Genomic DNA, 11,595 nt, shown 5'->3' on the forward strand with positions numbered 1-11,595 from the left:
ATAACTGCTATGTGCTGGACATTAATGATTTGCTTCAGGGAAAGACAAAGTGGATGCTCCTCATCAAGTGTCAGGGCCCCTGCTCTAGAATCTGTGACTGTTCTACCCAGAACAGAAGAAATGTCCCTTCAGTCACTAGCCGGGGACCTTGGGTTTGCCCTGGGGCTACACATAAGCTCTGAATCCAGTGAGTTGCACATCACCGGAACAGGAAGGCAGAGCAGGCTCTCCACTGACGGCACGGGAGATAAATAACGCTGCACTCAGCCATCCTCGGCCAGTCTCCTTTGAGGTTTGTCTGCTTATCTTAGCATGAATTAAGAAGAAATTCCCATGTCGGAAAATGAGTGTGCAAGTTCTAAACTGTCATCATACACTGCCAAACAGTCTTACGAAAGCGCTGTGTCTATGAATGCTCCCACCAGTAATATATGAGCAGGTGCTTTTCCCAGTCTCTCATGGGTATAGGGCATGATGTGAGTTTTCCTATCTCTGCCAATCTGATGCTTAAAAATATATGCTTTTTTATTCATTTATAGTAATGTTTAAAATCTTTTCATGTTATTACATTTTTTATTTTTTAAAACTGCTGATTCTTAACATTCTTAATACTAAAATGTTCATCACATATATTGCATATATTGAAAATTTTTGAATATTTGTTTTTCATACTTGATCGTGGTGCTTAATCATTGAGAAATATAATCATTTGAAAAATTTTATCACAAAGCATAAATTGTGGCTGCTTCCTAAACGAGTGGGTAATTTTTTTAATGGCTAGCTGCAAATGAATGCAAAATCGTTCTACCTGATCCTTGTTTAGGAGCCTGTTGCTTGAGCTGAAGGAAGATTACTGAGCACGCCAATAAACTACCACAGATGCTTGGGGCTTCTGCTCTTCAGCAACTGAGTGATCCTTTGTGCTTGAAGCTTGGAGGCTGCACACAGCTGAAACTGGCCCTGCACAGACAGGCAGCCCAGGCAGCAAAGCACTGGGGACCATGCCAGTCCCTGACGCCACTGGATGGCAGGAGGGGGTGGAACTCAGCATGCCCGCTAGGTGCACTTAGCACCAGGGAGCAAAATTAGTGATGGTCACTCTGGCAATTTCCTTACCTGCACTGTTCAAGCTGGGAATAGATTTGCTTCAGGTGCTCCGGCTCATGGGCTGTCAGCAGCCCCTTTGACTCAGAAAAACAAAATGGATTTGAGAAGCACCGACCAGAGCTCCCAGCTTGCATGGGGATGAGGGATCCAGAAGGAGCTGCTCTGCCGTGAATCTGTGGAATAGCCAAGCACCCATCAGCCATTCCCTCCTAACTAAAAACAATGAAAAATTCTCTCTCTTCTATACTCTGGCTTGCCCAAACGTTCAGGGGACAATGTCAGAGTGTAATTTTGATCATGGCCATTTCAAGGCATTTGAAACGGGATTCGTTGCCGGGTTGGGCCACCATGAACTTGCACAGTCACCTCAGGAGGCCTAGCCTTCAGAGATGACAGCATTCAGCCTCAGGAGGAGCCTGCAATTCACCCACGGTCTTCCCAGTATATCCCTTCCATGGGGATACAAGACAGTAAGGAGCTAAACAGAACCTGCTGTCTGAATGGGGAACCTGCATGCTGGGGTTCTTTTGTGTCTGAGCCCCGTCCTTCTATGGACAGACCTGTGAATATTACATGCACAATGAGAGCCGTAGGTTTGAGCCCCGTGACACCCAGATGTCCAAGAAGTGTTCCCTGTGTAAATGCTGACATGGACAGCTCCGCTGCTTGCCTCAGGCATTTCTACCTGGGTGTGACGGCCTTGTGATGGACAAGCACCTCAAGGACCAGGACTCCAGAACTACCACTGTCTGCACGTACCACTTTTATGCTGGCATCTGCCTTTCTATACAAAGTTGCTATTAATCAACATTTACCTTTTTCTGCAAATACAACTTTAGATATCATGCAAATTTCATGACCAGTAAAGGCTGCTGCTCCAATGTTCTGACTGAAAGATGATCGTTTGTTAGTTGCCTTAAGATAATGAACACCTATCCATAATAGTCTCTAACACTTCCTTACAGTACCAACTATTTCTTACCTCTGCCCTGCCCTCCCCTGAGAAATTATTAAAAAAAAAAAAAAAGAGGCCGGGTGCAGTGGCTCACGCCTATAATCCCAGCATTTTGGGAGACCGAGGCAGGTGGATCACCTGAGGTCAGGAGTTCAGGACCAGCCTGGCTAACATAGTGAAAGCCCATCTCTACTAAAAATACAAAATTAGCCGGGTGTGGTGATGTGTGCCTGTAGTCCCAGCTACTTGGGAGGCTGAGGCAGGAGAATCGCTTGAACCTGGGAGGCAGAGGTTGCAGTGAGCTGAGGTCGTACCACTGCACTCCAGCCTGGGTGACAGAGTGAGACTCCATCTCAAAAAAAAAAAAAAAGGAAAGAAAGTCAGTCATATCTACATCATGTCTGAGTCCAGTGTTTCTTGATATGTGTAATTCTACCAAGGTCTTCTAATAATATTTTCTTTTAAGCAATTGAATTATATCTTCAGATTATTAAAGGCTAATCCTAATGTGGAACTGAGGATAAAGTTTTGAGTAGAGTTGATCAAAATCAACTAATATCATCTCTTTTTAAAGGGAGGAGCCAGAAGTGCTGAAAACATTATGTATATGAATATGCACAGTAAAAATGGGAAATACATTGAGAAAAAGGAAAAAAGACTGAACAAAACCAAAACAAAAAAGAACCATTTTTAACACTGAAAACCATTTTTGATAAATGGTGAAATGTCTCAAAATCTTCCACCATGAGGTACATAGGAAGTTCAAGGAACCAGATGTTTCCCAGAGCTTGCTAACAAACTCCTTCCTGCAGCAGGGATGGTACATCTCTCAACGTGACGCTCTCAGGAGGCAGGGGTGAGAGACACAGCAGGGATAGGATCTGTTCTTGGTGGAGAGCCATGTGACTCTCTCTCCCTGCACACGGTGACCTTGGTGCACTTCTTCCTAGAACGGGACTGAGACTCGGGGGCTGCCAGCCAAGCCCGGAAAGGCTCGAGTCCATCATTCACTTCATCAGGTTGTGGTAGTAAACAGCTGGGTTTCCTCAAACACAGTCCACAGTTTATTGTATACCTACTCTGGAAGTCTCCTTTACTTTTAAAAATTGATGTAAAATAATTGTATAATAATTGTACATATTTATGGGATACACAGTGATGTTTCAATGCATATAACGCATAATGATCAAATCAAGATAATTAGCATATTCATCACATCGACCTCCTTCACTTTTAAGGGATAATTTTACCGGACACAGAATTCTAAGTTGGTGAGTTTTTTCTTGCTTGCTTGTATGGTTTTTGAACAGAAGTCTGATGTAGTTTTTATCCTTGGCCCTTTATAATAAGGTGTTTTATTTCCTCTGGCTTCTTTCAAGGTTTTCTCTTTGATTTTCCTGTAGTTTGACTATGATATATGTAAGTGCATATAACCTGTTCAGTGTTCTCTCGGTTTCCTGGATCCTTCATTTTGTGTCTATTATTAATTTTAGAAAATTCTCAGCCATTATTACTTCAAATATTTCTTCTGTTCCTTTCTTTCTTCCCCTTTTGGTATTCCCATGATGCATGTCTTTTTAAACTCTCCCACAGTTTTTGCATATTCCGTTCTATGGCTTTCATTCTTTTTTCTCTTTGTTTTCAGTTCAAGAAGTTTCTATTGACATATCTTCAAGCTCACTGATTTTCCTCAGCCATTTTCGAGCTACTGATGAGCCTGTCAAAGGCATTTTTAAATTTCTGTTAGAGTGTTTTTGATTTGTTGCATTTCCTTTTGATCTTTTCTTGAGTTTCCATAACAGCGCAATGGGTTCATCTTGCTCACTGCCCAAAAAGCCAAGAGCAGTGAGAACAATAAGTATTGCAGAAGTAAGAGTTTAATTATTGCAGAGGCGGCCAGATGAGGACTGGGAGAGACGTCTCAAACCCGTCTCTCCAAGAATTTGGAGACGAGGGGTTTTTTTAATGGTACTTTGCCAGGCAGGGGGCTGGGAAACTGAAACAATTGAGGAAATCGCGGAATTGTTTAGAACTGTCTTTATCCAGCTGGGAGGGGGACTCAGGACCAGGTAGGTGGCAGCTCTTGGTTGACCAAAGTGCTAAATCTGAAAAATGTCTCAAAGACCAGTTCCCCTTCAGTTTCACAACAGTGATGCTATCTGCAGGAGTAGTTGGGAAATTTATAAATCTTGCAACCCTGGGTTCCATGACTCTGGGTCAGGAAGAAACTTATGGAAAAACAAGCTGAATGATGACGGGTCACTGTTTAACTCTGCCGCCTCTTCTTTAGCAAAATTCAACGCCCTACCGGAATTCTAACTTTGTCTTATGAATGTGGCTTCAACCTCCGAACAAGGAGATGGGTTAGTTTTCCTTGCCTCAAAGTTGAGCTATAAACAAAATTCCTCTCATAGTTATCTTGGCCTCTATACTAGATTAAGCAAAAAACCAATTTAGCCTGTGAAGTTAGAAGCAAGATGGAGTTAGTCACGTTACATTTCTCTCCTTACTTACAATTCTGCAAATTTCCTTTCTCTGCTTACATTGCCCATCTGTTCTTTCATATGATCCACGTTTTCCATTAGAGCCCTTAGCCTATTATTCACAGTTACTTTAAATTTCTGGTCTGATAATTCCAGAATCTCAGGCATAACCGAGTCTGGCTCTGATGCTTGTTCTGCGTCTTCAAGCTGTGTTGTTTCGCCTGTTCGTGTGTCATCATTTTTTGTTGAATTGCTAGACATGACTGGGTAGAAAGAACTGAGACAAGTATGCCTTTAGTGTGAAGTTGCTTCTCTGGCTGGGAGTTCAGCTGTCTACAGTTTGCTCTAGCTACAGGTGTTAGAGGCTAAAATTTCCTCTAATCCTCTTGTTTTTTCTCTCCTGTTGTCTTTGGGTTTTTCCCAGAGACTTCTTAAATAAGGTCTAAAATTTGCATTTTTTTCGGCCGTCCTCTCCTGTTGCAAGAGCCCTATTGATGTGGTGCTGAGGTGTGGAGGGCAGGGAAGTGTTCTGTAGACCTATGATTAGGTCTCCATTTTGCAGAGCCTGTGCCTTGGGCTGCTTCTCAGCCAACCAGTACCCTTCTCTATCCCTGCTTAGGTGAGGCAGGAAGGCTAGAAGGGGCTGGAGTTGGGTGTTCTCCATCCCCTGGGTCTGCTAGGCTCTGGAAAACCATAAGGTAGTTAGCCTCCATGGTACAGCTTCCCTCGAGGGAGGGATTTTGTTAAGACACAATGTCCTGGATGTATTTCACAATGGTTACTTTTTCCCTTCCCTGAGGAAATCAGGAGAGAGCCTTTCTCTGGTGTTCTCTCTGAGCACCTGGTGGGGGCTCCCCTGGAGTTAGGCTTATGAAAGTGTGGGCCCCCTATAATGGGACCTTCCTAATGTTTATGTTTCAAGCTCATGCACACTGAGCCTCCAGCAATTTGGCAATTGCTATTTAGGTTTTCTTTCCCTGGTCCTGGCTCCAGTGGCCTCTGCTCCTGGTAAGCTATGAATGATTCGCTGTATTCACCTGCCTCTCCAAAGAGGTAGTGGTTTGTCCTGTGACCTCAATTCTCTGATAAACCTAAAAGTTGATTTTTAGTTTGTTCAACTTTTTTCTTGTGAGGACAGGAGTGACAGCTTCCAAGCTGGAAACGAGAAGTCTCATTTGGATTTTTTTTCAAGATTTTTTTTTCCTATTACAAATAATGATGACGTGTGCATTCTGAAACCAGCCCGATTGGCCCATAGAACTAATATGTATGGTGTTTTGAATAAACATGGAAATTGATCCTCCCTGATCTTAAAACTTCCAACTTACATTTGTCCCATCCGAGTTCCTTCCTCAGGAAACTGACCCTCAGGCAAGGAACGGAAACTCCTCAGATGGCCGCATCCAGACAACGAGATGCCAGACTCCTCGTCCATCGTGATTGCTTCCTTACCCCTTCCTAATTCCTGTTTTCCTGCCTTCCTCACTATATAAACCCCCCAATTTTAGTTGGTCAGGGAGACAGATTTGAGACTAACTTACTGTTCTTCCTGCTGCAGCACTCCATTAAAGCCTCCTTCCCTGGCAATACTCTTCTCAGCGATTGACTTTCTGTGCTGTGAGCAGCAGGCCCTAGACCAAACCCCAGATGTCCCAGTAACCATTATTGTACATGTCTTTTCTGATGCATACATTTCTGTTATCCCAGGGGTAAAATACATAGGTCCTAAATATGCTAATTTAAAAATCTAATACCTGACACCTGGCACAATATACTCCTTTCAGCACTAAGTAAGAGTTATTGCTCCATATCCTCGCTAACACTTAAAATTGTCAGTCTTTTTTATTTAGCTATCCTGGAGGATGTGTGGTGGTATCCCATTTTTTTTTTTATTTTTCTGAGACAAGAGTTTCGCTCTGTCACCCAGGCTGGAGTGCAGTGGCATGATCTTGGCTCACTGCAACCTCTACCTCCCAGGTTCAAGCGATTCTCATGCCTCAGCCTCCCCATGTAACAGGGATTACAGGTGCCTGCCACCACACCCAGCTAGTTTTTTGTATTTTTAGGAGAAACGGGGTTTTGCCATGTTGGCCAGGCTGGTCTTGAACTCCTGACCTCAAGTGCTCTTCCTGCCTCGGCCTCCTGAAATGTTGGGATTACAGGCATGAGCCACCGCACCCGGCCTCATTGATTTTAATTTGGTATCTTTTCACTTTTTCATTAGATATTTTTTTCTTACTGATTCATAGTGTTTACATATTCTGGATGTGAGCCCTTTGTCAGTTATATGTGTTGTATCTACTCCCACTCTGTTACTTACCTCTTCACTTCCTTAGGGGTGTCTTCTGATAAACAGGAGTTCTTTTTTAACTTTTATTTTAGGTTCAGGGGTACACGTGCAGGTTTGTTATATTAGGTAAATTCATGTCATGGGGGGTTGTTGTGCAGATTATTTTGTCACCCAGGTACTAAGCTTAGTACCCATTAGTTATTTTTCCTGATCTTCTCCCTTCTCCCATCCTCCACCCTCTGGTAGGCCCCAGTGTCTGTTGCTCTCCTCTTTGTGTGCATATGTTCTCATCGTTTAGCTCCCACTTATAAGTGAGTACATGCAGTATTTGGTTTTCTGTCCTGCATTAGTTTGCTAAGGATAATGATCTCCAGCTCCATTCATGTTCCTGCAAAAGACATGATCTAGTTCTATTTTTATGGCTGCATAGTATTCCATGGTGGATATGTACCATATTTTCTTTTTCCAGTCTACCATTGATGGGCATTTAGGTTGATTCCATGTCTTTGCTATTGTGAATAGTGCTGCAACGAACATACAAATGCATGTGTCTTTACGACAGAAAGACTTCTATTCCTTTGAGTATATACCCAGTAATGGGATTGCTGGGTTGGATGGTATTTCTGTTTTTAAGTCTTTGAAGAATTGCTACACTGTTTTCCACAATGGTTGGTCTAATTTACATACCTACCAATGGCATATAATTGTTTCCTTTTTCTCCCCAATCCTGCCAGCATTTGTTATTTTTTGACTTTTTAATAATAGTAATTTTGACTGGTGTGAGATGGTATCTCATTGTGGTTTTGATTTGCATTTCTCTAATGATCAGTGATGTTGAGCTTTCTTTCATATGCCTGTTGGCCACAAGTATGTCTTCTTTTGAAAAGTATCTATTCATGTATTTCGTCCACTTTTTAATGGGGCTGTTTGGTTTTTATTTGTTAATTTAAGTTGCTTATAGATACTGGATATTAAATCTTTGTCAGATGCATAGTTTGCAAATATTTTCTCCCATTATGTAGGTTGCCTGTTTACTCTGTTGATGTTTTCCTTTGCTGTGCAGAAGCTTTTTGGTTTAATTAGATCCCATTTGTCAATTTTTGCTGTTGTTGCAATTGCTTTTGGTGTCTTCATCATGAAATATTTGCCTGTTGCTATGTACAGAATGGTATTGCCTAGGTTGTCTTCCAGGGCTTTTATAGTTTGGGGATGTTACATTTAAGTCTTTAATCCATCTTGAGTTGATTTTTTTATATGGTGTAAGGAAGGGGTCCAGTTTCAATCTTTTGCATATGGTTAGCAAGTTATCCCAGCACAATGTATGGAATAGAGAATCCTTTCCTCACTGCTTGTTTTTGTCTGCTTTGTCAAAGATCAGATGGTTGTAGGTGTGCAGCCTGCAGCCTTATTTCTGGGCTTTCTATTCTGCTCCATTGGTCTATGTATCTGTGTTTGTACCAATATACCATGCTGTTTTGGTTGCTGTAGCCCTGTAGTATAGTTGAAGTCAGGTAGCATGATACCTTCAGCTTTGTTTCTTTTTTTTCTTTTTTTTCTTTTTTTTTTTTTTTTTTTGCTTCAGATTGCCTTAGCTATTTGGGCTCTTTTTTGGTTCCATATGAATTTTAAAAGTTTTTTCTAGTTCTTTGAAGAATGTCATTGGTAGTTTGATAGGAATAGCAATGAATCTATAAATTGCTTTGGGCAGTATGGCCATTTTAATGATATTGATTCTTCCTATCCATGAGCATAGAATGTTGTTCCATTTGTTTGTGTCATCTCTGACTTCTTTGAGCAGCATTTTGTAGTTCTCCTTATAGAGCTCTTTCACCTCCCTGGTTAGCTGCTTTCCTAGGTATTTTTTGTGTGTGTGCCAATTGCGAATGGGATTGCATTCCTGATTTGGCTGTTGGCTTGACTGTTGTTACTGTATAGGAATGCTAGTGATTTTCGTACATTGATTTTGTATTCTGAGACTTTGTTGAAGTTGTTTATCAGCTTAAGGAGTTTTTGGGCTGAGACTGTAGGGTTTTCTAGATATAGAATCATGTCATCTGCAAACAGGGACAGTTTGACTTCTCTTCCTATTTGGATGCCCTTTCTTTCTCTTGCCTGGTTGCTCTGGCTTGTTCTTCCAATACAGTGTTGAATAGGAGTGGTGAGAGCGGGCATCCTTCTCTTATGCCAGTTCTCGAGGGGAATGATTCCAGCTTTTCCCCATTCAGTATGATGTTGGCTGTAGGTTTATCATAGATGGCTCTTATTATTTTGAGATATGTTCCTTCAATACCTCGTTTATCGAGTTTTTGACATGAAAGGGTATTGAATTTTATCAAAAGCCTTTTCTGCATATATTGAGATAATCATGTGGTTTTTGTCTTTAGTTCTGTTTATGTGATAAGTCACATTTATTGATTTGAGTATGTTAAATCAACCTTTTACCCCAGGGATAAACCCTACTTGATCGTGATGAATAAGCTTCTTGATGTGCTGTTGGATTTGGTTTGCCTGCATTTTGTTGAGGATTTTTGCATGGATGTTCATCAAGAATACTGGCCTTAAGCTTTATTTTTGTGTGGTGTCTCTGCCAGGTTTTGGTGTCAGAATAATGCTAGCCTCATAGAAAAAGTTAGGGAGGAGTCCCTCCTCAATTTTTTTGAATAGTTTCAGTAGGAATGATACCACTTCTTCTTATATATCTGGTAGAATCTGGCTGTGAATCTATCTTGGACTGGCCTTTTTGTAGTCAGTAGGCTATTTATTACTGATTTAATTTCAGAGTCTGTTCAGGGATTCAATTTCTTCCTGCTTTCGTCTTGGGAGGGTATATGTGTCCAGGAATTTATCCATTTATTCTAGATTTTCTAGTTTGTATGCATAGAGGTGATAAACAGGAATTCTTAATTTGAATGTAGTCCAATTCACCAATCTCTTTCTTTATAAGTACTGTTTTTTTTTTTTTGGTGATCTGTTTAAGAAATCTTCCTCTAACTTGATATTATAAAAATAATGTATCTTCTCTTATGTGCTATTTGTTAAACATTCATATTCTTTTTTTTTTTTTTTTTTTTTTGAGATGGAGTCTCTGTCTCCCAGGCTGGAGTGCAGTGGTGCAATCTTGGCTGACTGCAATCTCCACTTCCATGGTTCAAGAGATTCTTGTACCTCAGCCTTCTGAGTAACTGAGGCCACAGATACACCACCACACTCCCCTAATTTTTGTATTTTTAGTAGAGAAAGAGTTTTGCCATGTTGGACAGGCTGGTCTCAAACTACTGGAGTCAAGCAATCTGCCTGCTTCTGCCTCCCAAAGTTTTGGGATTACAGGCATGAGCCACTGTGGCCCACCTAAACATTTATTTTTAAAGTTACTTTCTGAAATTGATTGTTGTAGATGGTATGTGTTCCAAGGTTTTTTTTTTATATAGTTGTTCAAATGACTTTGCACCATTACTTTTTTAAATGTATTTTTTTCACTAGTCTACCATACTTTCTTTTTTCTTTTTCTTTTTCTTTTTTTTTTTTTTTTAGCCAGAATGTCGCTCTTATTGCCCAGGCTGGAGTGCAATGGCACGATCTTGGCTAACTGCAACCTCCACCTCCTGGGTTCAAGCGATTCTCCTGCCTCAGCCTCCCGAGTAGCTGGGATTACAGGTGCACGTCACCACGCCTGGCTAATTTTTTGTATTTTTAGTAGAGACGGGGTTTCACCATGTTGGCCATGCTGGTCTCGAACTCCTGACCTCCGACGATCCACCCGCTTTGGCCTCCCAAAGTGCTGGGATTACAGGTATGAGCCACCGGCCAATACTTTCTTTGTCATAGATCACATACCTACATATGTGTGGCTCTGTTTTTGGACTTTGATTTTTCCATTGCTCTCTTTTCTATTCTTGTTTCAACGTTACTGTGTTAATTATTGTGGCTTTATATTAAGTCTTAGTTTCTCTTGAGTGCTTTATTTTTTAGTTCTTTAAGGATGTCTTGGCTTTTCTTGGCCTTTCGCGTCTTGTATAAATTTTAGAATCAGGTTGCTAATTTGCTGAGAGTAGCAAGAAGGAGTGCCCCATTCATGGCCTTGTACTTTGAGGATTTTAATGGGTTGCAAGGAACTCATTTTGTGAGCAGCGATGAATCTGCTTCAAATAAAGTAAATCAGAGCTGGAAATAGGGCAGGGTTCTTCATGCTAGCCTGGGGCTGCATAACTCAATGAACACTGGCTGAGGCAACAATGGGTCTTTTGTGATGAAACTGGTACCTACTCAGGCTATGGGGCCTGAGGTTTCATCGTACATCATTGGGTTTATTAAAGCTTAAAAGTGATCTAATAATTAACATGCCAGCTACTAGTTATTTGTTGAGTTTTTTTCCTTTTTAGTCAGGGAAAATGAGAGTGAGGGAAAAGGAAAAGGAAGCAACCCTAAGGGGCAACAAGACCATTAATTATTACAAATATCAATAGGACACAAATGACCCTCTGTCACTCAGGCTGGAGTGCGGTGGCACGATCACAGCTCACTGCAGCCTTGACTTCCCAGTCTCAAATGATCCTCCCACCTCAGCCTCCTGAGTAGCTGGGACCACAGGTGCACATCATTATGCCCTACCAATTTTTAAATTTGTTATAGAGATGAGGTCTCCCTATGTTTGCCAGGCTGGTCTTGAACTCCTGGCCTCCAGTGATCTCCTGCCTTGGCCTCCCAAAGTGCTGAGATTACAGGCATGAGCCACCACACCTGACCCAAATGGGTAATTTAGT

The 11,595-nt window shown here is 41.4% G+C and overlaps 1 pseudogene; it reads left to right on the forward strand.

The window, feature by feature from the left end:
* The first annotated feature begins 600 nt into the window (after positions 1-600).
* Positions 601-11,213, forward strand: LOC117980516 (protein Cripto-like; annotated as a pseudogene).
* The last annotated feature ends 382 nt before the right edge of the window (positions 11,214-11,595 follow it).

The sequence above is a fragment of the Pan paniscus genome, chromosome 5, assembly GCF_029289425.2.
Source record: "Pan paniscus chromosome 5, NHGRI_mPanPan1-v2.0_pri, whole genome shotgun sequence".
Lineage (NCBI taxonomy): Eukaryota > Metazoa > Chordata > Mammalia > Primates > Hominidae > Pan > Pan paniscus.